A 22,325-nucleotide genomic window follows, 5' to 3' on the forward strand; every position below is an offset into this window, starting at 1 on the left:
CCTCGCCATAAAGCCAATCATAGAGGAACCATTTGATGTGTGTGTGACTCACAAATATAGCCCCCAGGCCGCTGTGCTAAATTAGTAGTAGTTAAGCTCCCATTCATGGGAGCTTGAAATAAAGCGATACCAACGCCCGCCTCCTGCCCCACCCCTCTGGGTCCTTGCCTTGGCCTGGAAAACCAGGAGACCTTCAGAGGGTAGGTACGCACCGCATACATTTGGAACCTTGCCAGAAATATTTGGGGGACCTATTCATCCTTTTCTTCCCTGCAATGATATAATGGTGTCTGTCACAAGGGTGTTCTTATGCCAACAAATCCCAGTGTCACACGCGGGCCGTATAGAAGCTGGAGGGTTTTTTTTTTTCTTCTTTCTTTTCTTCTCTGAGTCTTTTCAGACTGGAATACTGAAGTCTGAATTAGATGCAAACGGATTCTTTCAGACCTTTTCTGTGACAATGGGAGCTTGAAAGGAACATATTTGAAAGCTTGAACTGCTCCAGTTTTCTTGCAAAAAGACTTAGGTCCCCTGAGTCGGCCAATTATAAATTATAGTGTAGGTGAACCCTTTCTCTTCCATTCACTGGAGCTGATTCTGTGTCATTAATGTTACTATGCTGATACCTTGCAAGTAGAGAAAAGGCTTTTCATATCTCATTAACATTACAGAGAGCCGAAATGAATTATGTGACGGATGAGAGCTACGTCGTAGGTAGAGCTAATTTGGTTCCTACATTTTAATAAGCACTGCGCCAGCCCTCTGCCGTCCCAAAGAGCCAGCTAATCCTCTGCTGCTTTGCACTGACCTCATTGGCACAGAGACTCCATTGCCTGAGATTCCGGCTCTGGTGCACTTGAATCAGCTGGTGTGAAATTCTAGCAACCCTCTCTCCATGCCAGAACAGGGCTTCATGCTCCCACCCCTTCATCACCCAAGTGGTGAACAGCATTGTGGAAATTGCTGGTAGGCGCGGAAGCTACAGGAAGAACATCGTCAATCTTCAGGGGAAAACATGAGAATTTATACCCAGCTCTGGGTCAGATCTGTTTCTTTAACTTCTTTCCAAAAATAGGTAACAAGTAATAAATAAGTCAAAGCCACAGATTCATCTCAAGGATGATTTCCAAGATTTAAAAAATTCTTTGGCCACCTACCAGTATCCTTTCCCTAGCTGGAAATACATCAATTGTCACAACTGAAAAGGGAGTCAGACAAATTTGGAGATTGACCTTGAAAACAATTAAATTTGTTCTCATTTTAGGATGAGAATGCAATTGTCATGTACTTTTTTTTTTGTAAATTCTTAACTGAATGAATCACTCTCAGATAAACACCTTTGCTTCTGTTAGGCACGGCTAGTTATGAGTTATTTACTGTGGATGAATCAAAGAGGCTGAAAGATGTTACAAATAAAAAATGTGGACGTTTATGCCTTAAATTCAATTTTACATATATATTACAAAAATCCCCAGAAGTGTCCAGCTAATTAAATAAGAAGCTATCAGACAAAAAATTCATAAACAAACCAAAAAACCATATAACTCTCCATCAAGCAATAATCATGTTTTTTGAATCCAGGTAATTTTAAAAGGCAATTGTTTGCTTTGTGTAATTAGTTCTAAGACGTCATTGTTCAGAAACCAGCAGGTCAGTATGTGGCTAGGATCTCACTGTAGCTCTCATGTCAGGATGGGCATGTCTTGTCATGGCTATGCCCGCAAACAACGAGTTGTTTCTTTCTGTTGAGGTTTGGTTAATTACTTTCATTAGAGACGCGCTCCCTTGCCTTCGCATCAGCCTGTCGCGTTAGCAGTGTCCTCTCTGCGGCAGGCTGCTGGCCCACCCCAGCCCTGACCACCCCCCAGCACACAGTCCACATGGCCTGGGCTTCTCCCGCAAGGGGACATCCACCCACTCCACGCATGTCCACATGTCATTGCCAAACACACCACGTGCCAAGGAAACGCTCAGGTGCAGACACCTCCACTGGGATGTAGAACTCATGTCTTTCCAATAGAACGTCAAAACATAAACTTTTTTTTAAGGTTTTGATTATCAGACAGATTTGCTGTAGAGTCTAAATGCTGCCTTACTGGAATCTTCTGTCCCACCAAAAAATTTTTTTTCAGTATTAACTTTAGTTTTTTATTTATGCATGGCAGTCATAGAATTTTTTTTAAAGCAAAGTTGTCCTCTGTGTGCAGGAAGAGGATTCATGATGATCTCAAAGCCATTCAGCCCCCAGAATACATTTTGAAGTTGGCAGTTCCACAGGAGGGGTGTGTTTTTGAAAGTCTTTTACTCGAAGTTAAAACCGTCTTTTAGTAAAATATTCTAGAAACCTAGAATATCATAAACAAGCAAAGGCCATGTTTTATGAGCATAAAGGAACAATTCCTCGGTGATTCCTTACTGTTTGAACAATTAGGAAGACGAGGCTTGTTGGCAGCAGGACTAGGGGCTGGGGTAGTTGGGGGAAAGCCACTTTCTGGTACATAAGTTCAAAAGAAGAATAAAGACCGAAGTCAAGGCAGGGCTGGCTACAAGGTAACCCTGCTATGTTACCGCTAAACTCCCCAAATACCATATTCTAGGAGTATTATTAAGCACATAGTTGAGGGATCAGAGAAGGGAAATCCTTAGAGGCCAGAAGTGATGAAACAGAGGAGATCCATGGGATGAGAGACCTTTGTTCTCTGCCTGCGGAGAGGACGCTGGTCCATGTGGAGGGCTTGTTGCTGAGAGGGACTGCTCCTTACCCCTGGGGTTTGGGATAAAAGCACACTGACTTTGTGGGGAAAACTTCAAGATAAAATTTTAATTGTCTTAGTGTGGTGGCCTTCCCTAGTGGTTCAAGCAATAAAGAATCCTCCTGCCACGCAGGAGTAGCAGGATCAATCCCTGGGTCAGGAAGATCCCCCGGAGGAGGAAATGGCAACCCATTCCAGTATTCTTGCCTGGAGAATCCCATGGACAGAGGAACCTGGTAGGCTACAATACATGGGGTCGCAAAGAGTTGGACATGACTGAAGCGACTTAGCATGCATGCACGTGTTAATTTGGTGGTGATAAGAAATGGAAATTTTCTTGGGGAGTAAAACTTGGACCCATGCTTCCATAGCTACACAGAGAAGCAGTTCTGAGAGACAAACCCAGAACCAAAATCACTCCACGTCGTAGAACTCAGCACAGGTGCGCCAGCCAACAGGGTTGTGAAGACAAAGACCCACTGAGGACGCAGGTATTGGAATTATTGAGCACTGACGACAATGTGAGTGCACTCAGCATGTCTAACAGAAAATAATTGGATCTTAAAAACAGAAGCAACAAGAGGCTGACAAATTGGATAGAGTAGTTTTGATTAAAAAAATCAGACAAATTTCATAAGATAGAATTCAAATTAGAAACTCACTCAGGAATTACTGAGCAATTAAGCAAAGCTGAGAAGAGACTTGAGCTGGAAGCTGGAGTCAAATGCAGCACAAAGGGAAAAAGAAATTTAAAAAATAGAGAATGTGAAATACAGACTGTAAAGTGTGGACTAGCAAAAGCTTATATTCCTGATGAAAATTCCAGGAGGAGGTAATAGGGAAAATGAGAGAGAGGCAATAATTTGAGAGTCACAGCTAAAATTTCCCTTATATAATGAAAGACACCAATCCTCAGATCTGAGAGGTCCTGTGAATTCCAAACAGGATAAATATGCATTTAGTTGCATTGTAGTAAAACTGCAGAACTTTGAAAAGCAGCCCCCTGAGAAGAGAAAGGTTTTGTACTTAGAAATGAGACGTGCTGCCCACAGCTGAAGCGCAGCTCAGATGACAGCAGAGACTTCTGAGGGAGACAACTGTCCTTGCCTTCTGTCTGCCCGGGAGAAGGGCTGCATGGTGGTGCTTCCAGAAAGACAAGCTGAAACCCTCTACTCTTTTTTTTTTTTTTTGTAAAATTTGAAAATCTTATTCTTAAAATTTACATGAAAATGCAGGGGACCTAGACTAACTAAACAGGCTTAAAAAAAAAAAAGAACAATAAAGTTAAGAACTTTGATACTACTTGATTCAAGACTTACTATAAAGCTGTATTAGTCACTCAGTCATGTCTGACTCTTTGCAACCATGGCTGGTAGTGCACTGGGCTCCTCTGTCTCCTCCATCCATGGATTTTCCAGGCAAGCATATTCAAGTGGGTTGCCATTTCCTTCTCCACGGGATCTTCCCAACCCAGGGATTGAAACCACATCTCCTGTGTTGGCAAGCAGATTCTTTACCAACTGAGCCACCAGGGAAGCTACAAAGCTATTAATATCATAATCAAGATGGTATTGCACAGCATGGAGATGGAAATTTAGATCCTTGGAAAAGAGTAATCCAGAATAAACTGACTCGTGTAGGGCCAACTAATCTTTGCCACAGGTACCAAGTCCATTTAATAAGACAAGGATTAGACGTGGCTTTCTTAACTAAGAGAAACAATTCACAACTTATGAAAGAAAAAGGAAATTGAATTTTATCAAAATTAAAAAAAATAAAAAAAACAGATAAGAAAATAAAAAAGCAACTTAAAGTCTAGGGGAAAATGCTTTTCAAAACTGGATCTGAAAAAGCACTTGTACGTAGAAAGATACAAGAGCAGAGGTGAGCACTGAAAGTGGGGCTCGATTTGCTGTCGTTGAGGGGCTGACTGCAGAAGCCTGGACATTGTCTGGAATCATCTGACCACTTTCTGAATAAGACGGAGTCAGGCTGGTGAACAGGAGACCATAGGGAAGTCAAATGCCTAGCTGGGGACCGCGGAACTCATTCTGCGAGCCAGGGAAACCATCTCTGTAAATTAAGGGTTTGAGATGTAAAGGTCTTCTGAAGTCGGGTGCTTGTATTAGGACTGCCTAAGAAACTGATTCAGGGGCTGCTGAAGAGCCCAAGGCAGAAGGTTCTGGAAAGGAGCAGATGTCCTGGCGGGGGGTGGGGGGGATGTGTTGTGTGTCACGAGCCCTCCAGGAGCACGGCACAGCTCATGCCATGTTGAAGGATGTGTTGCAGACTCATGGCTTGAGTTCAGATTTCAACAAAGGGTAAAATAAATCCTTAGAGGTTTAACACTCTGCACTTCATCTTTAGGGATTCCCAGGCGGCACTAGTGGTAAAGAACTGACAATGCAATAAGTGTAAGAGATGTGGGTTTGATCCCTGGGTTGGGAAGATCCTCTGGAGGAGGGCATGGCAACCCACTCTAGTATTCTTGCCTGGAGAATCCCACGGACAGAGAAGCCTGGTGGGCTACAGTCCATAGGGTCACAAAGTGTCAGACAAGACTGAAGTGACTTATCACACATGCACGCACACACGCACTTCATCTTTAAGGATATATGTTCATGGACACCGTGAAACTGGCAGGCTGTTGACTACAAAGGCGAATCCTGTTATAACAAGAGCAACCACGGCAGCTTGCTTCTGCCATGACACCTGCATAAAAGCCACACATGCATGATCAGATGGTGGGCCCATGGGAGAGATGCAGATGTCCAGTTCTGGCAGTGAAGTCTGAACTGACACTTGAGTCTGGCTTGCAGGCCGTCCTCGTCTTCCTCATGACAGCCACCACACGGGCTCTTCCAGAAATCTGTGTTTATTAGTCATGTGTGATGATAAAAATAAAGTGCTCTGATTCAGCTGGGGAGCCTATTTGTGGACATAAGATGGAGAGAGTCCCATTAGGACGATTCATTCTTAGATTATTATTTTCTGTAAGCTTTAGTGTTCCAAAAAGATTTTATTTTCATGTGAAGTGCCTGATTCTGCAGTCTTCAGTAAGGCAATAACTTTTCATTAACTTCATTTTTCATTTTTATCTTTCTTTGAGTGTTGCAGAACATAGCATATGATTTTGAATGTCATGTAATAACAACTCTCTAAAATTATCTGCCCTTACTTCCATTTGACACTAATATTTGATATGTTAAGTTAAGCAGATCTACAAATGTGGGTCTACATCATTTTGCCTCGGGTGATAATAAGGGCTGTCAGTTTTACATTTTCTCATTGAATTCATGTGGATAATGACTACTGATTTTTTTTATTAAAAAATGTAAATGTGTGTGTGTGTTGAGAGAGGGAGAATGAGAGAGAAAGAATTTCAATTGGCACCAAAAAAAGGAAAAGCAGTATTTCATATTTTTGATTTGTTTTTAACATGGTTTAGATTTTTCAGGATGGGAATTAAAAGTGGCTTCTAATTTAAAACAATCTGCTGACTTACTTCCATTTTTTAAATTAATGTGGATTCACAATAAAAGTTTTATGCATTTAAAATTGTGTATATGGTTTAGTCATGTTGAAGCAAACAATACTGGTACATGGTTTGGTAGATTACAAACTAAAGGAAGATTCATAATGAGAAGAAGAGTCCCTGACTCCTCCCATACTGTGTGCTCTCAAGGGAACCACTTTTAAGGTTACATCTTTAGTATAGAATGTGTGCAGTATTGGTTGCTCTGCCCTTTCTGGCACTGGGATGGTTTATCTGCTCTGACGCTCTCACTGTGGTCACAGCACATTCTCTGTAACCCTCTGTAATCTGTGTCTTCATCCATTTCCTGCTTTCTCAGTGACAGACATCTCTTGAGTGCCTACTTTGTGAGAAGAGGGTCTCAGAATCCCTGTTCTTCTCTGTTATCCTTCCCTGCTTTGTATCCCTAACCTCTGTCCTCTGTTATTTCACCTTTTAAGTTGTCAGGATTGAGATCATTCATTTACTGTTTGCCTCTAATTGCCCTTGAATTTTCTAAGCTTGATCAGTTCAGTTCAGTAGCTCAGTCATGTCCAACTCTTTGCGACCCTATGAATTGCAGCACGCCAGGCCTCCCTGTCCATCACCAACTCCTGGAGTTCACTCAGACTCACGTCCATCGAGTCAGTGATGCCATCCAGCCATCTCATCCTCTGTCGTCCCCTTCTCCTCCTGCCCCCAATCCCTCCCAGCATCAGAGTCTTTTCCAATGAGTCAACTCTTCGCGTGAGGTGGCCAAAGTACTGGAGTTTCACCTTTAGCATCAGTCCTTCCAAAGAACACCCAGGGCTGATCTCCTTCAGAATTGACTGGTTGGATCTCCTTGCAGTCCAAGGGATTCTCAAGAGTCTTCTCCAACACCACAGTTCAAAAGCATCAATTCTTCGGTGCTCAGCTTTCTTCACAGTCCAACTCTCACATCCATACATGACCACTGGAAAAACCATAGCCTTGACTAGACGGACCTTTGTTGGCAAAGTAATGTCTCTGCTTTTCAATGTGCTATCTAGGTTGGTCATAACTTTCCTTCCAAGGAGTAAGCATCTTTTAATTTCATGGCTGCAATCACCATCTGCAGTGATTTTGGAGCCCCAAAAAATAAAGTCTGACACTGTTTCCACCGTTTCCCCATCTATTTCCCATGAAGTGATGGGACCAGATGCCATGATCTTCGTTTTCTGAATGTTGAGCTTTAAGCCAACTTTTCACTCTCCTCTTTCATCAAGAGGCTTTTGAGTTCCTCTTCACTTTCTGCCATAAGGGTGGTGTCATCTGCATATCTGAGGTTATTGATATTTCTCGCGGCAATCTTGATTCCAGCTTGTGCTTCTTCCAGCCCAACATTTCTCATGATGTACTCTGCATATAAGTTAAATAAGCAGGGTGACAATATACAGCCTTGATGTACTCCTTTTCCTATATGGAACCAGTCTGTTGTTCCATGTCCAGTTCTAACTGTTGCTTCCTGACCTGCATATAGGTTTCTCAAGAGGCAGGTCAGGTGGTCTGGTATTCCCATCTCTTGAAGAATTTTCCACAGTTTATTGTGATCCACACAGTCAAAGGCTTTGGCATAGTCAATAAAGCAGATAGATGTTTTTCTGGAACTCTCTTGCTTTTTCGATGATCCAGTGGATGTTGGCAATTTGATCTCTGGTTCCTCTGCCTTTTCTCAAGCCAGCTTGAACATCTGGAAGTTCACAGTTCATGTATTGCTGAAGCCTGGCTTGGAGAATTTTGAGCATTACTTTACTAGTGTGTGAGATGAGTGCAATTGTGCGGTAGTTTGAGCATTCTTTGGCTTTGCCTTTCTTTGGGATTGGAATGAAAACTGACCTTTTCCAGTCCTGTGGCCACTGCTGAGTTTTTCAAATTTTCTGGCATATTGAGTGCAGTACTTTCACAGCATCATCTTTCAGGATTAGAAATAGCTCCACTGGACTTCCATCACCTCCACTAGCTTTGTTCGTAGTGATGCTTTCTAAGCCCACTTGACTTCACATTCCAGGATGTCTGGCTCTAGATGAGTGAGAATACCATCATGATTACGGAATGAAGCAGGGCAAAGGCTAATAGCGTTTTGCCAAGAGAACGCACTGGTCATAGCAAACACCTCTTCCAACAACACAAGAGAAGACTCTACACATGGACATCACCAGATGGTCAACACTGAAATCAGATTGATTATATTCTTTGCAGCCAAAGATGGAGAAGCTCTATACAGTCAACAAAAACAAGACCAGGAGCTGACTGTGGCTCAGATCATGAACTCCTTATTGCCAAATTCAGAGTTAAATTGAAGAAAGTAGGGAAAGCCAGTAGACCATCCAGGTATGACCTAAATCAAATCCCTTATGATTATACAGTGGAAGTGAGAAATAGATTTAAGGGACTAGATCTGATAGATAGAGGGCCTGATGAACTATGGAATGAAGTTCGTGACATTGTACAGGAGACAGGGATCAAGACCATCCCCATGGAAAAGAAATGCAAAAAAGCAAAATGGCTGTCTGGGAAGGCCTTACAAATAGCTGTGAAAAGAAGCGAAGCGAAAAGCAAAGGAGAAAAGGAAAGATATAAGCATCTGAATGCAGAGTTCCAAAGAATAGCAAGAAGAGATAAGAAAGCCTTCCTCAGCGATCAATGCAAAGAAATAGAGGAAAACAACAGAATGGGAAAGACTAGAGATCTCTTCAAGAAAATCAGAGATAGCAAAGGAACATTTCATGCAAAGATGGGCTCGATAAAGGACAGAAATGGTATGGACCTAACAGAAGCAGAAGATATTAAGAAGAGGTGGCAAGAATACACAGAAGAACTGTACAGAAAAGACCTTCACGACCAAGATAATCATGATGGTATGATCACTCACCTAGAGCCAGACATCCTGGAATGTGAAGTCTAAGCTTGATAGATAGATTCTAATGGTTGAAATTGGTGGAGAGTTTTGAAGCTTGTGGATGTGAAGTGCTGCTCTGGCAGGATCAGGCAGCAGGCAATGAGGGCAGCCACGGGAGAAGGCAAGAGGAGAAGGGGTGGCAGAGGATGAGATGTTTGGATGGCATCATCGACTCAGTAGACATGAGTTTGAGCAAACTCCAGGAGATAGTGAAGGACTAGTGTGCTGCTGTCTCTGGGGCCGCCAAGAGTTGCACATGATTTAGCAACTGAACAACAATGGTGATAGTACCCACACCAGTTCCTCGGGTTTCCTGAGTTGCATATCCCCTCCACACACATCCACTCCAGATATGTCTACTCCAGTCATACCATGCCAGACCTCCCTGGAGGTGGAACCCGCCTAGAGCAATGAAAGTGGATCTCTATTTAATTACACTTCTTTTTTACTCACTTTTTACTCTCATTTGTGCCCATCTCCCCTCTCCAATTCTCTTTCCGAAGTCCCTGACATCATAGGCATCGCCTCCTCTGCCAAGTCCACCTCTCTTGCTCCAGGTTCTCCTCGAAGGCTCTGCCCCTCTGCCCTGACCTGGCTCTTTCTCTGGGCCTGTGCTGAAGCTGCCCTGCTGGGCTGGATCCATCCTTAGCAGCAAACCAAGTTTTCTTCTCTGTTTCTCCATTGCCTCGTTTTCCTAAGCAGGAATCTGTGCACTGCTCAATGTCATCCCAAGAAGCTGCCTTACACTTGATGGATAGCTCAGCTGGGTATGGAACTCTGGGTTGAAAGCACGTATCTCCTAGAATTTTGAAAGCAGTTACCTAAGATTCTGTTTATGAAGAGAAATTCAGCGATGGTCTGACTCATTCCTGTGTAGAGAATAGTTTCTTTTTCTCTTCAGTGGGCTTTTGGACTCCATTCTTGTTCTAAAATTTCAAAATAATATAATCTCTTGTTTCTTTAAAAACCTGCATGTAGGGCCGACATGTCACAGTCTCTTTCCAAACAGAGGTGAACATACATCAGCCAGAGGAGTTATTCCTGCTGTTCTTCAATTATTTTCTTTCTTCTCAATCCTTTGAACAGGCAATCCTTTCCTACTTGTTCATTAGGAGCACAGAGGAAGTAGAAAAGCTGGCACTTCTTTTCTGCAGGCAGGGGTTTCCCCTCCCGCTGTGCTTCTGACTTGACAAGGCAGGGCTCCTTCCCCACCTCATGCCTCGTCTGCCCACCCCCTGACTCAGTCCTGCTCCCCTTTCTGGGCCTTGCAGGAAGCTTGGAGGCAAAGCAAGCCAAGCTTGTCTTTACAACCATGTTGACCTTAGAATAGCCACCGATGGGAAGTCTGTGTAGAGTTCATGGCTTCAAATTCACATGGGGCCCAGGGTGGAGCAGGGTGAAGAGCCTGTAAACATGAACATGAGAGCAAGGACGTGTGTGTGCATGTGTATGTGTGCATGCATTTGTGTGTTTGTGTATGTATATATGTTAGTGTATGTGTGTGTGTTTATGTGCATTACGTGTGTATGTGTGTAGTATATGCATGTGTGCATGCTAAGTCCCTTCAGTCATGTCTGCCTCTGTGAGACCCTATGGACTGTAGCCTGCCAGGCTCCTCTGTCCATGGGATTCTCCAGGTGAGAATACTGGAGTGGGTTGCTGTGCCCTTCTCCAGGGTATCATCCTGACCTGGAGACTGAACCTGCCTCTTTTACATCTCTTGCATTGGCAGGCAGGTTCTTTACCACTGAGTCACCTGGGAAGCCCATGTATATATGGATGTGTATATATTTGTGTGTGTATATGTGTGTGTGTGTATGTGTATCTGTATACACGTGTCTGTTTATAAATAAATATACACATGTACCTCTGACTTCCCTGGGGGCTCAGTGGTAAAAAAACCCGCCTGCCAATGCAGGAGATGCAAGTTTGACCCTTGAGCTGGGAAGATCCCCTGGAGGAAGAAATGGTAACCCACCCCAGTATCCTTGCCTGGGAAATCCCATGGACAGAAAAGCCTGGCAGGCTACAGTCCATAGGGTCACAAAGAGTCGGACATGACTGAATGACTGAACACGTACACACATGCACCTCTGCTTCAGCTGTGGTTGCCTTTTCTGTATATATTTTGAGGTTTTTGGCTTTAGTGTGGAGAAATACACCAGGCATGATAAACCCCTTTTGCAAACAGAGAGAAATAAATACTTCCCACAAAGTGAATCATGAAGCATACTTTCCCAGGAAGGTCCATTATTTTAAAAGCAGGTTTTGTTTTTTTTTTTTCATTTTTATTCTGAGGGCCAGGCCAGCCAGGCTCCTGCTGTAGCTCAGCCATGTGATGGCCGTCCCTGCCATCACTCACGTCTAGCAGGGGCACTGACGAGTGGGGGACGTGTCGCATCACCGTCAAGCCTAGTGGCCCTGATGCTCTACAAAGGGGAGATGGATGGTCAGCTGGCTCCCATGGAAGATATTCTCCCAGCAAGCTCCCTGGATACCAGATTGCTTCTGTTTCCTTCCTTTTTTTTTTTTTTTTTTTCTGTTTTAAAGGGAAACAATGCAATGGCCCATATTTCTTGAGAGTCACCATTTCTTGGCAGGTTTCACCAAGAGAGGTCTGACAGGGAGATGGAAGGACCCTCATCCAGTGTTTAAACCAGCGGGGGTCTCGCTGGTAGAAGTCACTGCAGTCCTGAGTTGTCCCGCCAGGTACAGAGGCCTGTTAAGTCACGTCATTTGAGGACAAGCCTGTGGATGAATCGTGGGTCACTCATGTCCATTCTCAGGCTGCACTGCAACTGTCATGTGAGTGTGGAGAAAACCAACCAGACAGGAAGCAGCGACGGGTGGAGGAACTAGCCTGTGGTGGCAGTGGTGGGGTTAGTTACTCTGTCATGTTCGACCCTTTGTGAGCCCATGGCCTGTAGCCTGCCAGGCTCCACGGGATTCTCCAGGCAAGAATACCGGAGTGGGTTCCCATTTCCTCCTCCAGGGGATCTTCCCGACCCAGGGATCGAACCCAGGTCTCCTGCATTGCAGGTGGATTCTTTACCAGCTGAGCCCCCAGGGAAGCCCATTTGTCCCGTAGAATAATACAAATCTGACTTGAAGTTGGCCACTCATACTTACTGTTTTCTCAGTCTTCCCAGAAAATGACCAGCCCCCATTCAGGTTTCTTCTGGATAAAGAGCGGCAGCATCTCCCTGAAGCTTCTGTTTCATCTGTGTCCAGATGTCTTCACCACCCAGCACGAAGCCAGCAGGGAAAGGTGCTCACTAAAGGTCACCTAATGAATGGATCAATTTTGGTTCATGGGAAGGTCAAGATGAGGCCGTTGTCATGAGTCTGAAAGTCCCCGGTGTCCCTGACAGCATCAGGAGGCAGGTTTGGGAAGCGGCTTTCCACGTGGCAGCAGACACTGAGCGGGAAGTCCTGAGCCCTCGGTTCCTGTCCTGATGGACACGTGTGATTCACCCCTAGGTCCCTCAGTCTGGACAGCAGCCGGTTACTGACATGTAGGTGAGAGCTGGGTCCTATCTCTGTGGCTGCTGGCATTCACGTGCCAGGCCTGGGTCTGAAGTCAGGATGCTCATCACAGATTTGGGAGTCACAGAGCTGGCTTCCTGGCAGGGCCACCAACTGCAGACGGAACCGCACCCACTGGCTTACCTCTGGGGTCCATGTTCCTTTGAGAACTTTGAAGGTCATGCTTTTAGTGAGGCTGAGGCTGTGACGATGCTTATTATAGGTTTCCTATATGTATATTATAGCATAGGTTCTGGGAGCCTTCAAACCGCATAAAGGGAGGACAGACCGCCTGTGTTCCCTGTGCCATACATTGTATCCTGAGTTCCGAATGTCCCTCTCTCCGTCTTCCCCGAGAGGACCCCGAGGTTGGGGATGGAGGCTTGGATGAGCTGGCCACCTGCTCCAGGGCCAGGCAGTAGGATGGATTCTGTCGGAGCTGGGCTTCCAAGGCGGCTTGCACTGGGGGCTCAGCACGCTGTGACTGCACAAGAAACGCTACTGCCATCTTTATTTCTACCGTAACTGTGCCCTGTGGAATTCTGACTCTTGCTCTCAGGAACCACATCTTATTTTTACAATCTTTCTCCCAAAGCGCATATGCTAAATAATAGTCTATTTTTATTAAGAAGAGCAAAGGTGGCTCAGTAGTAAAGAATCTGGCTGCAATGCAAGAGATACAGGAGACACGGGTTCAATCCCTGGGTTGGAAGATCCCCTGGAGGAGGATTGGCAACCCACTCCAGTAATCTTGCCTGGAGAATCCCATGGACAGAGGAGCCTGGTGAGCTACTCTCCAGGAGGTCATAAAGAGTTGGAAATGACTGAGCATGTGAGCCATAAATAGACCATATTACAGAAGTGTATGCATTCATGTGTGTGTACTTATCACCTCCTGATCAACCTGAAAGCCTGGTTTGAGCCCCCATGCCATCTGTCCTCTTTGTCAGGTCTCCCCAGCCCCTCCCCACCTGAGATGCTCTTCGCTGGTTGCCCTGTGACCTCTGGTCCACGCAGTGGCAGTAGGCTTCATTTCTGAACACACTCCGGATGTGGGGCCTCACCCATGGGACCATCCTGCAGCCCCCCTGCCGCCTGATCCACAGGGTGCAGAGCAGCATCAACACTTCCGAAGGCCCCGCGCCCTTCGACTCAGCTCCTGCTGAAGCCTCCCCACCTCCTCCGTGACGGCCCGTGTGTTCCTGATTCTGTCCTGAGAAGCAGTGACTGACTCAGCGAGTCTTGTGTGTGATCTGCTCTGTGTGTTGGGTCTCACGGGATTCTGCCGCCCAGGAGGGTCTTCTCCCTTCATCCTCACCTACTTGGAGCATGTACGCTTGGCCACTGCCGTCTCGTAGCATCAGGGCCCCAGCTGTCACACTCTTTCGTTATGAGGTGACACAGCTTGCCAGGCCTGCTTCCCATGGGGTCTGCCTCTCACAAGGGGTGGGAAACAAAGAATGAGAGAATGATGGCTCAGTTTCAGAAGCTGGAATCAGGGCCTGGCTCGCGATCACTTGCAGCCCCAGTCGTGCCACGTGGGGAATGACTGCCTCACCCCCGTGGGCATCAGATGCAGGTGTTCCCTTGTGCCTCGAGCTGCCACCGAACCTCAGTTCTCCGTTCACAGTGGACAGGCATTAATTTCTCGTGTGTGTCTGCGTCTGTGAGTGGGTGTGTCCACAGCGTGAGTGAAGAGTGAATGACACATGACTGTACGAGATGGGTACATCACAGCTATCTTCGAGAATGCAAGTACTTCCTACTCCCCCTGGGTGATCACCCCGGCACAGATTCTCATGCAGCAACTTCGTGTTGGGGAACTGAACCCACAGACGCCCCCAGCCTGGGGACCTGCCACCCTTGTTCTATGAGACAAGAAGCAAATGCATATTGCAAATTGCCAGCCTCTCCCTTCCATCAGGGGCACCTTCGTGGGGGCTGGGTTTGCGGGCAGCCTTTCCTTTTCTTACAAATGGGGAGTTTCTGACCCAGTAGCCTGCTCACGCTGTCGTGCTACTAAATTCGAGTGACAGTCATGAAACGCTCCCATAATCAGTGACACGGGATGATTTTCTGCTGCTGACAAGCCTGCGTATTGAGTATGATAACGGTTACTCTGTCTTCATCCTCTGCTAGAGAATAATATCAATCCATTTGATGGTCCGGCCCAGGCAGCCCGCCCTTCTGTATCAATCTTCATAGGGTACTGCCTGTTGTCTAAGAGAAAGCCTGAAACGAGGTCATTCCATCACTCTTCGCAGCTGCGATGCTCCTGCAAGACCCAAGCTCCAGTCACTGTCCCACCGCAGTGCAGAGAAGCCAGCATGCTAATCACAGCAGAAGCACCCGAACACCCTCAGAACAGAGCCACCAACAGACCACACAGCGGAATAAAGATGGAGCCGGGTCCAGCCATGGCATCTGCTGGCTAAAAGTGAAAACACTGTGTGGTGGAGGTGGAGGAGGGGAGAAGGGACCCTGTTGAATGACGAGCGTTCTCCAAGTGTCTTCTGCTGGGGCCACTATGATGTTTCCTGGATGGACGTTCACCAGGCAAGGGAGCTTCTCAAAACGTTCAAATAGGCCACCCATTTCTGTGATGGATGAGCAATTGTCCCATGAGGATCTTCTTGAGTTTCCCCTAAATTAAAACCAAAATAAATATGCTTTTAAACCAAAATAGGAAGGAATGCATTGAATCTGAAATCAGCAGTGGTCGTATCAGAGGGGCGGTGCCCCTGTATGCACTGCGTCACCTCGTGTTTAAATCATCAGAACAGCGGGAAGGGAAAGAAGCCAGCATCTGTGCCATGCTCCTCATTTCTGCCCTGTCTTGAGAAGTTTTACCTCCCATGAGGGTGAGTCTGTCTGTGCAATCAAAAAGAACTAAGACCAAAATGATACCCGCACCCTCTAGAAACTTCTCCAAGAAGACTGGGCTGGGCTGGGGTACTGCTCAGAGATGCTGAAATAAATTTTGGGACCACAGCTGTAAATCCACTGAGAGTGTCTGAAGGATGTGTCCCTGGCAGCTTCAAAATGGAAATCTCAGCTTTTAGAATTCACTGAAGCACTTCAATTTCCTATGAATGCAAAAGGACCATTTCTAAGAACTAAGAGAACACCAGGTGATGGCTAGTTTACCAGTGGGATCTCCACTGACCTCCGGCGCCCTTGAGTCCAGCTCCTCGCCATGCAGGCTGCAAATGCACTGTCATCCCCATGCCTACATCACAGCTCTTTCAGAGGAAGGGCGTATTATTACAGTCATTCTCCCGAATTACTCTGGGAATCGCTCACGGTGACGTGGGGGATGAAGAGACTTTGTCATTTTCGAGGGATGTGCCATCCCTGCTGGCCAGTTGCCAAGAAACATGTTAATTATTTCCCTTAATACCAAACCTTTAGGCTTTAAATACAGTCTCTCAGAAACCCAGGAAACAGATGTTCGGCAGTATAATACACGTGAAGAGCCCAATCTGATATTATTTAGGTGTGCCGATGGGAATTCTGGGGTGTCAGTAGTGCGTAATAGGGCTTTTTGGCACATCTGTGGCTTAGGATCTGACCCCTGTTCGGCTTCTCATGTATCTGTTTGTCTCTTACTTGTAAGCAGCACAGGAAAAGCAACTTCTGAATTATTTCTTCCTCATTTAATTTGCGTGCAGTTTTTACACACACACACACACACACACACACAAATACACACACACAAATTCTTGTTGCAATATTAGAAAAGACACAAAGTAATATTAAAGGACATAAAATTCATACCATATGGGTGTATGTGAGAGAAGATGCAGGGATTATTTTCCTGTTTTCAAGAAATAGTTGCCTTTTTGATGACATTAGAACCAAGTTGTGTGTCAGTTCATTAGCTTTCTTAAAAGGTAAGAGACCACAGGTAGCAAACGCATCAACACTGCAGTCATAAAGCACTCCTGGTTTCTATATAAGGTATGTGAACACAATTAGCCTCGCTTCTAATCCAGGCTATTCCTTTAGGTCCTGATGGAGTAAGAGTCCCTCTGCTTCTGAACATCTAACGATCAGTTTTGCAACGTCACCAATTTTTTCAACCATCCGAATACCACCAATTCAATGAAGCTCATAAACTCCCTGCCCGGGTTCTTCGGACACGCAGCTCCACTTGGGAGAGAGGGGACGAGCTGAGCTGTCCCGGTGAGATATGGCTCAATCAAGAGCCAAAGTTTTACGTGTCAGTTTTGATATATCCGATAATAGCTGCAGGTTGTTTTGCAATGTCCAATGTTCTGTGAAGATGGGCTTTTCATATTCTTTATTGTTTTTTACTGACAAAACGTTGGCTGGACTTTTGCAGTTTTGTGAAATGAAACAACGGGAAAAAACCGTATATAATCTCACTCTCACACACCTAAGTGGACTCTCCCTTCCTGTGGCTGGTTTTCGTCAGGATATAATGAGTTCCTGTTCATTGATCCATCATAAGCAGGCCCGGTGACTGAGCACGCCCCACAATCAGACGCCACAACTCACTCGGGCGCACGCGGACATGTACACGGCACGTCGAACCGCGGGGCACCGTGACCCTCGGAGCCGTGGACAGAGAGAGAAAAAGAGCCGGCCTTTCCAGAAGGTGTAAAGCCTGCCCCCGGCGTTTACTCACCTAGTGGACGGCGTGTTTATACTGCGGGTAACTTGCTTCTTCCAAACAAAGCCTAATTCCTTCCTTTCTCTCACTGCTGCTGCCCAGCCTCAGCCTCTGGCTGGGAACCCAAGCCCGGCTTCAAGCCCTTGCAGGCCGAGGCCACCCGGGATCCTATCTCTCAGTCTGTCTCTCTGCTCCTCAACACAGCTGGGGGACTGGAATGTGAATCACTAGTTTCAAAGTCTTCAGATTGTCTTTTCTCAGTCTTTACTGATAACTAGATTATTTTTAATCTAATAGGTGAGAAATGCTTTATTTTTTTAGCTGTCATTTCTTTCACTATTTGTAAGAATGAACGTTTTTTTCCCCAGATATTTTATTGCTATTAATTCTTCTCTTCATCTAATTATCTGTTTATATCTTTAAGATTTTAGTTGTAAGTGTTTTTTATTTATGAACTTTTTGTCATGTTTGTAATAAGTATACTCTTTAGTCTCTGCATTGTTTGGCCTATAAATGTTTCATAACTTTTTTAGTAGGTTTGTTATTACAAATCATAAATAGTAGAGGGTATTCTAATTCTATTTGAAAAAGTGATGACAGCTGTACATGTGTTTTCTACGAAATTTTGGAACCTTTGGTCAAGTAGGTAACTTATTGTAATAAATTATTACTTTGCTAGAAATGTGCTTTCAATTTATCTAAATTATTCTGAAGCAATATGGAGAACTTGTGAGGAGTTTTAAGGATTATATTAAACTTAAAAAAAAGAACCTAAGGAAAAATTTGTCACAAAGTAACACAGAATGTGCCCAGTGCAGCTCTATTTGAAATACTTTTAAATGCCCAAGGGTTAAAATGCATGAGTGGTACAGCTGTCAGTGTAAAGGCTATACATTTGCACCATCATTGTTCAACTGTGCAAAAAAACACATTGTATTAGTGCAGACAGGAAGGGAACATGAGAATAGAAAAGTGGGTGATGTTCTAGGATATGGGCATATTTTTCTAATTCCCTTTATTTTTCTAATACCATTACTGCTACTGCTGCTGCTAAGTCGCTTCAGTCGTGTCCGACTCTGTGCAACCCCATAGATGGTAGCCCACGCTGTCCCTGGGATTCTCCAGGCAAGAACACTGGAGTGGGTTGCCATTTCCTTCTCCAATGCATGAAAGTGAAAAGTGAAAGGGAAGTTGCTCAGTCGTGTTTGACTCTTAGAGACCCCATGGACTGCAGCCTACCAGGCTCCTCCATCCATGGGATTTTCCATGCAAGAGTACTGGAGTGGGGTGCCATTGCCTTCTCCGATAATACCATTACTAGTGTTCTAAAATTTTTCCTCATAAAATCTAAGTGAAAATAACAACAACAACAAAAAAAGAATCAAAACTGAAATTGAAATTATTTTGGAAGGGGTTTTTTAGTTTAACTATGGCTGGTCTCTTGATTGCATGCAGAAGCTCAGACATGACGGAGCTGAACCCCGCAGTGTGTAACGAACGGAGCTGCTGGGTGGTATACAGCTCACCACTTGGTTCCCTGGAGATCACTGCTCTGCCCAAACTGAGTGTACTCCCAGAGTTGTTTTCCTGCTGTTGGCTCAACACCATCTAGTTGATACCACTCCCACAGTAAATTAGGCTTCCCTGGTGGCTCAGATGGTAAAGAATCTGCCTACAACGCAGAAGACCCAGGTTTGATCCTGGGATTAGAAAGATCCCCAGAAGAAGGGAATGGCAACCCACACCCGTATTCTTGCTTAGAAAATTCCATGGACAGAGAGGAGCCTGGTGGGCTACAGCCCACTGGGTCGCAAAGAGTCGGACACAACTGAGCCACTAACACAGTTACAGCCTCAATGAATTAAAGGAGAATCCCTACTTTCAAGGAGCTTACTGCTGAAAGGCACAAAGCTGTAAGAATAAATGCACTCATAATAAAGGATTCATCCATATCACCCATAGGAGCTGAAGGTTCTAATTAGACCTTTAAACACACAGTCAATGTGACCAGGGTGTGAAGTGGTTTCACTTATCGTTACAATTAGAACATTGGCATTTGCATTTACTGACTGTTTTGTGCTCACATTGGTAATCTGAACTTTGCTTTAACGAGTTTTTGTGTTTTATTTCTTCTCCATTTTTTGAATAGCAGAAAGAAACAGACAGTACTTATTAGCGTTTGCATTTCAATCGCCTACTTGGGCTGGGAAGTTACCACCTTGGTGAGCTGAGCCATGGAGGGAGGAACACAGGCTTTGCTACCAGGGTTGGTTTTCTACCTTCGCTGCAGAAGGTTGGGTTTTGTTCTGTTGACTGAAAATTTGCAACTGAAACCTGGAGACTACTAATTTCTAAAACGTTTGAGATTTGACAAGTGAAGGACAAGAGTGTAAACACTGGAGTGAAAAATACTAAAATAGCACTCCTTCCCTAGATCAAAAAACACTTTTGAAATTGTGGAGAAAGGGTCTAATTGTTGAGCGGCTGATGGCGATGGGATTGGATCAGGGCAAGCTGTCTGAGTCCAGGTGCCGCTGGTGTTAGGAGAATTTCAATAGCAGTGTCCGACCGACCAGAATCCAGGAAGGACCCGTGCACTAGATCGGCCTGAGTTGACAGTTGGGCTGCTCTGGTTCTGTTCGGATCTTGAGAATCTCCATCTGAGGATGTGACCTGGTGGGTGACCCTGAACCACAGTCCAGCTGGGGGCTCCTGGATCAAACTGGCCTGAGGAGGTGGGTCTGGGGCAGGTGTGGCCACACCCAGGAGTGGGCTCCCCTCCAAACCCTCCACTTCTTGCCTCTGTTCCTGCGACCTTTCCTCTGTCTCACAGTCCCTCCCTTCTCCCCTTGATCCCACATCCTCTAGGGCCACACAGGGCCCCGAGGAGCGGGGGCCGGGGAGAGGCAGCTCCGGCCCGTTTTGATGCTGCTTCTCTAAGTTTGGTCCTCAAGGAGCTAATGTGGCAGCTGCCACTCACAGCACTGGACGTACTTGGGGTCCTGACTGCATCTCCCCACCAGGGGACAGGGCTCACCGTGGGTGTGGGCTCAGCCTCTGCTGGCCGGGCCTCAGACCTGTGGCCTGGTAGGGCTTTGGAGGGAGAGCCAGGCAGAAAGAAGGGAGAGGAAGACGTGCGGCCTGTGAGACCTTCCTGTGCCTGGTCCGTTGACAGGGGAAGGGCAGGGCGTGGTCTGGGAGCTCTAGTCTGGGTCTTAGAGAGCCTCTTAGTTTCTGGATGTGTGGGATGGAGATGCTTCTGCCATGCTGACCTAAAACAAAAGTGCACAACGTGAGAGCTGAGAGTTGTTGTATTTTGGGCAAAAGGAGGACTGCAGCCCAGGAGACAGCACCTCAGATAGCTCTGAGAAACTGCTCCAAAGAGGCAAGGGCAAGGTCAGTACACATGTGATTTTGGTGAAGGGGTGTGCTCAGTTGCGCAGTTGTGTTTGATTCTTTTTGGCTCCATGGATTGTAACCTGCCAGGCTCCTCTGTGCTTAGAATTCTCCAAACAGTGGAGTGGGTTGCCATACTCCAGGGTGTCTTCCTGACCCAGGGGTTGAACCTGCATCTCTTGTGTCTCTTGCGTTTTTAGGCGGATTCTTTATCAGTGAGCCACCTGGGAAGCTCCTTGGTTGAAGGGGGAGTGCATGCAGACAAGCACATATTTTTGTAGAAGGTTTCTGCCATCACAAGGCACAGTTATCACCGTGAATGATTTTAGTGCTTTTCTAGATATGAGGAGATGGAAGAATTGGGCTCAGGAAATCAGCTCTTGAAAATAATTATCTGAAGGGCTGGTCTGCCAGTTTTTCCAGAGCACAGAGCGCCTCATTCCTGCTCTCTACCCTGCACTCCCTTCGGCGGGAGGGGGCAGGCGGTTTGAAAGTCCGTAGCTGCAGTAGCACGTGATTTAATCCCTGCAGAGGCAGATGGCACGTGCCAGTTTGTAGTTGATGCCAGGTCCTGAGCATGAGAAGGACAAGCCCAGGCTTCAGGCTGTGTGGACAGGTGTCAGCCCCGGGCCTCTCACTACATGGGCTTGTTCCTGCCACCAACCTGGGATGGACTCGTTCTTCTGGTAGGGTCTATGATGGTTCCCACTGGAGCTTTTGGAGGGCATCAAGCAAGCCCTCGGTGGATTCCTGGAAATAAGATGGGCATTGGCTCTGTAGGCACAAGCCTGAGTCATTCTGTGGTTTCCTAAGTGCCAGTTTTGGAGGAGAGTGAGTTCCAGGACCTTGATGCCTCTGACCTGTGAAAAGAATAGTATTTCCTGGCCTTGGATGAGGCTCTGGGAAGTACTCTTTTAATAAAAAGAGCCCTAGAACTATAACCTATGACTATTCTATGCCATTTATGCTGCCGGAGGAAATTTCAGAAGGTGTAGTTTGTGATCCTCAGGCCCTGCAGGGAGAGTTTCAGGGAAGTCCAGAGTCTTTTGGTTCCATGCAACCCAGAGGGCAGAGCTGGGACTGGAACCAGGGTGTCTGCACCGAGTCCTTTCCACTTCCTTCTTCAGACTCTTAAAGGCTCTGTCTTTCCTGGTAGCTCAGTGGTAAAGGATCTGCCTGCCATGCAGGAGACCCAGGTTCAATCCCTGGGTCAGGAAATCCCCTGGAGAAGGAAACGGCAATCCACTCCAGAATTCTTGCCTCAGAAATACCTTAGACAGAGGAGCTTGGTGGGTTACAGTCCATGGGGTTACAAGAGAGAGACTGAATGACTAAACAAGATTTTTAAGAAGAGTAGAAGTTGGGGGAAATACTAGGTTTTCATTTTAAAAAAGGACCTTGAACCTTATTAAATTTCAGATTAGGTATGAAAATATCTAGAGTGTCTATTTGAGTCTGGTCTGGGCTTAAGTGTCATTGTTAGGTCACATCTGTATGTATGTCCATTAATTCCATCATGTGTAGTTTTGGGTGTTTTAGATTTTTAGTCTGCAATTGCTGTACCTAGCTGTAATCATAACA

The 22,325-nt window shown here is 45.8% G+C and overlaps 1 non-coding gene across 1 annotated transcript; it reads left to right on the forward strand.

Moving 5' to 3' along the window:
• Window positions 1-21,890: 21,890 nt before the first annotated feature.
• Window positions 21,891-21,962, forward strand: TRNAG-GCC (transfer RNA glycine (anticodon GCC)). Its single transcript has one exon. It is a non-coding gene; the product is annotated as a tRNA-Gly (tRNA).
• The last annotated feature ends 363 nt before the right edge of the window (window positions 21,963-22,325 follow it).

This window comes from Bos indicus, chromosome 24 (assembly GCF_029378745.1).
Source record: "Bos indicus isolate NIAB-ARS_2022 breed Sahiwal x Tharparkar chromosome 24, NIAB-ARS_B.indTharparkar_mat_pri_1.0, whole genome shotgun sequence".
In the NCBI taxonomy this organism is placed as follows: domain Eukaryota; kingdom Metazoa; phylum Chordata; class Mammalia; order Artiodactyla; family Bovidae; genus Bos; species Bos indicus.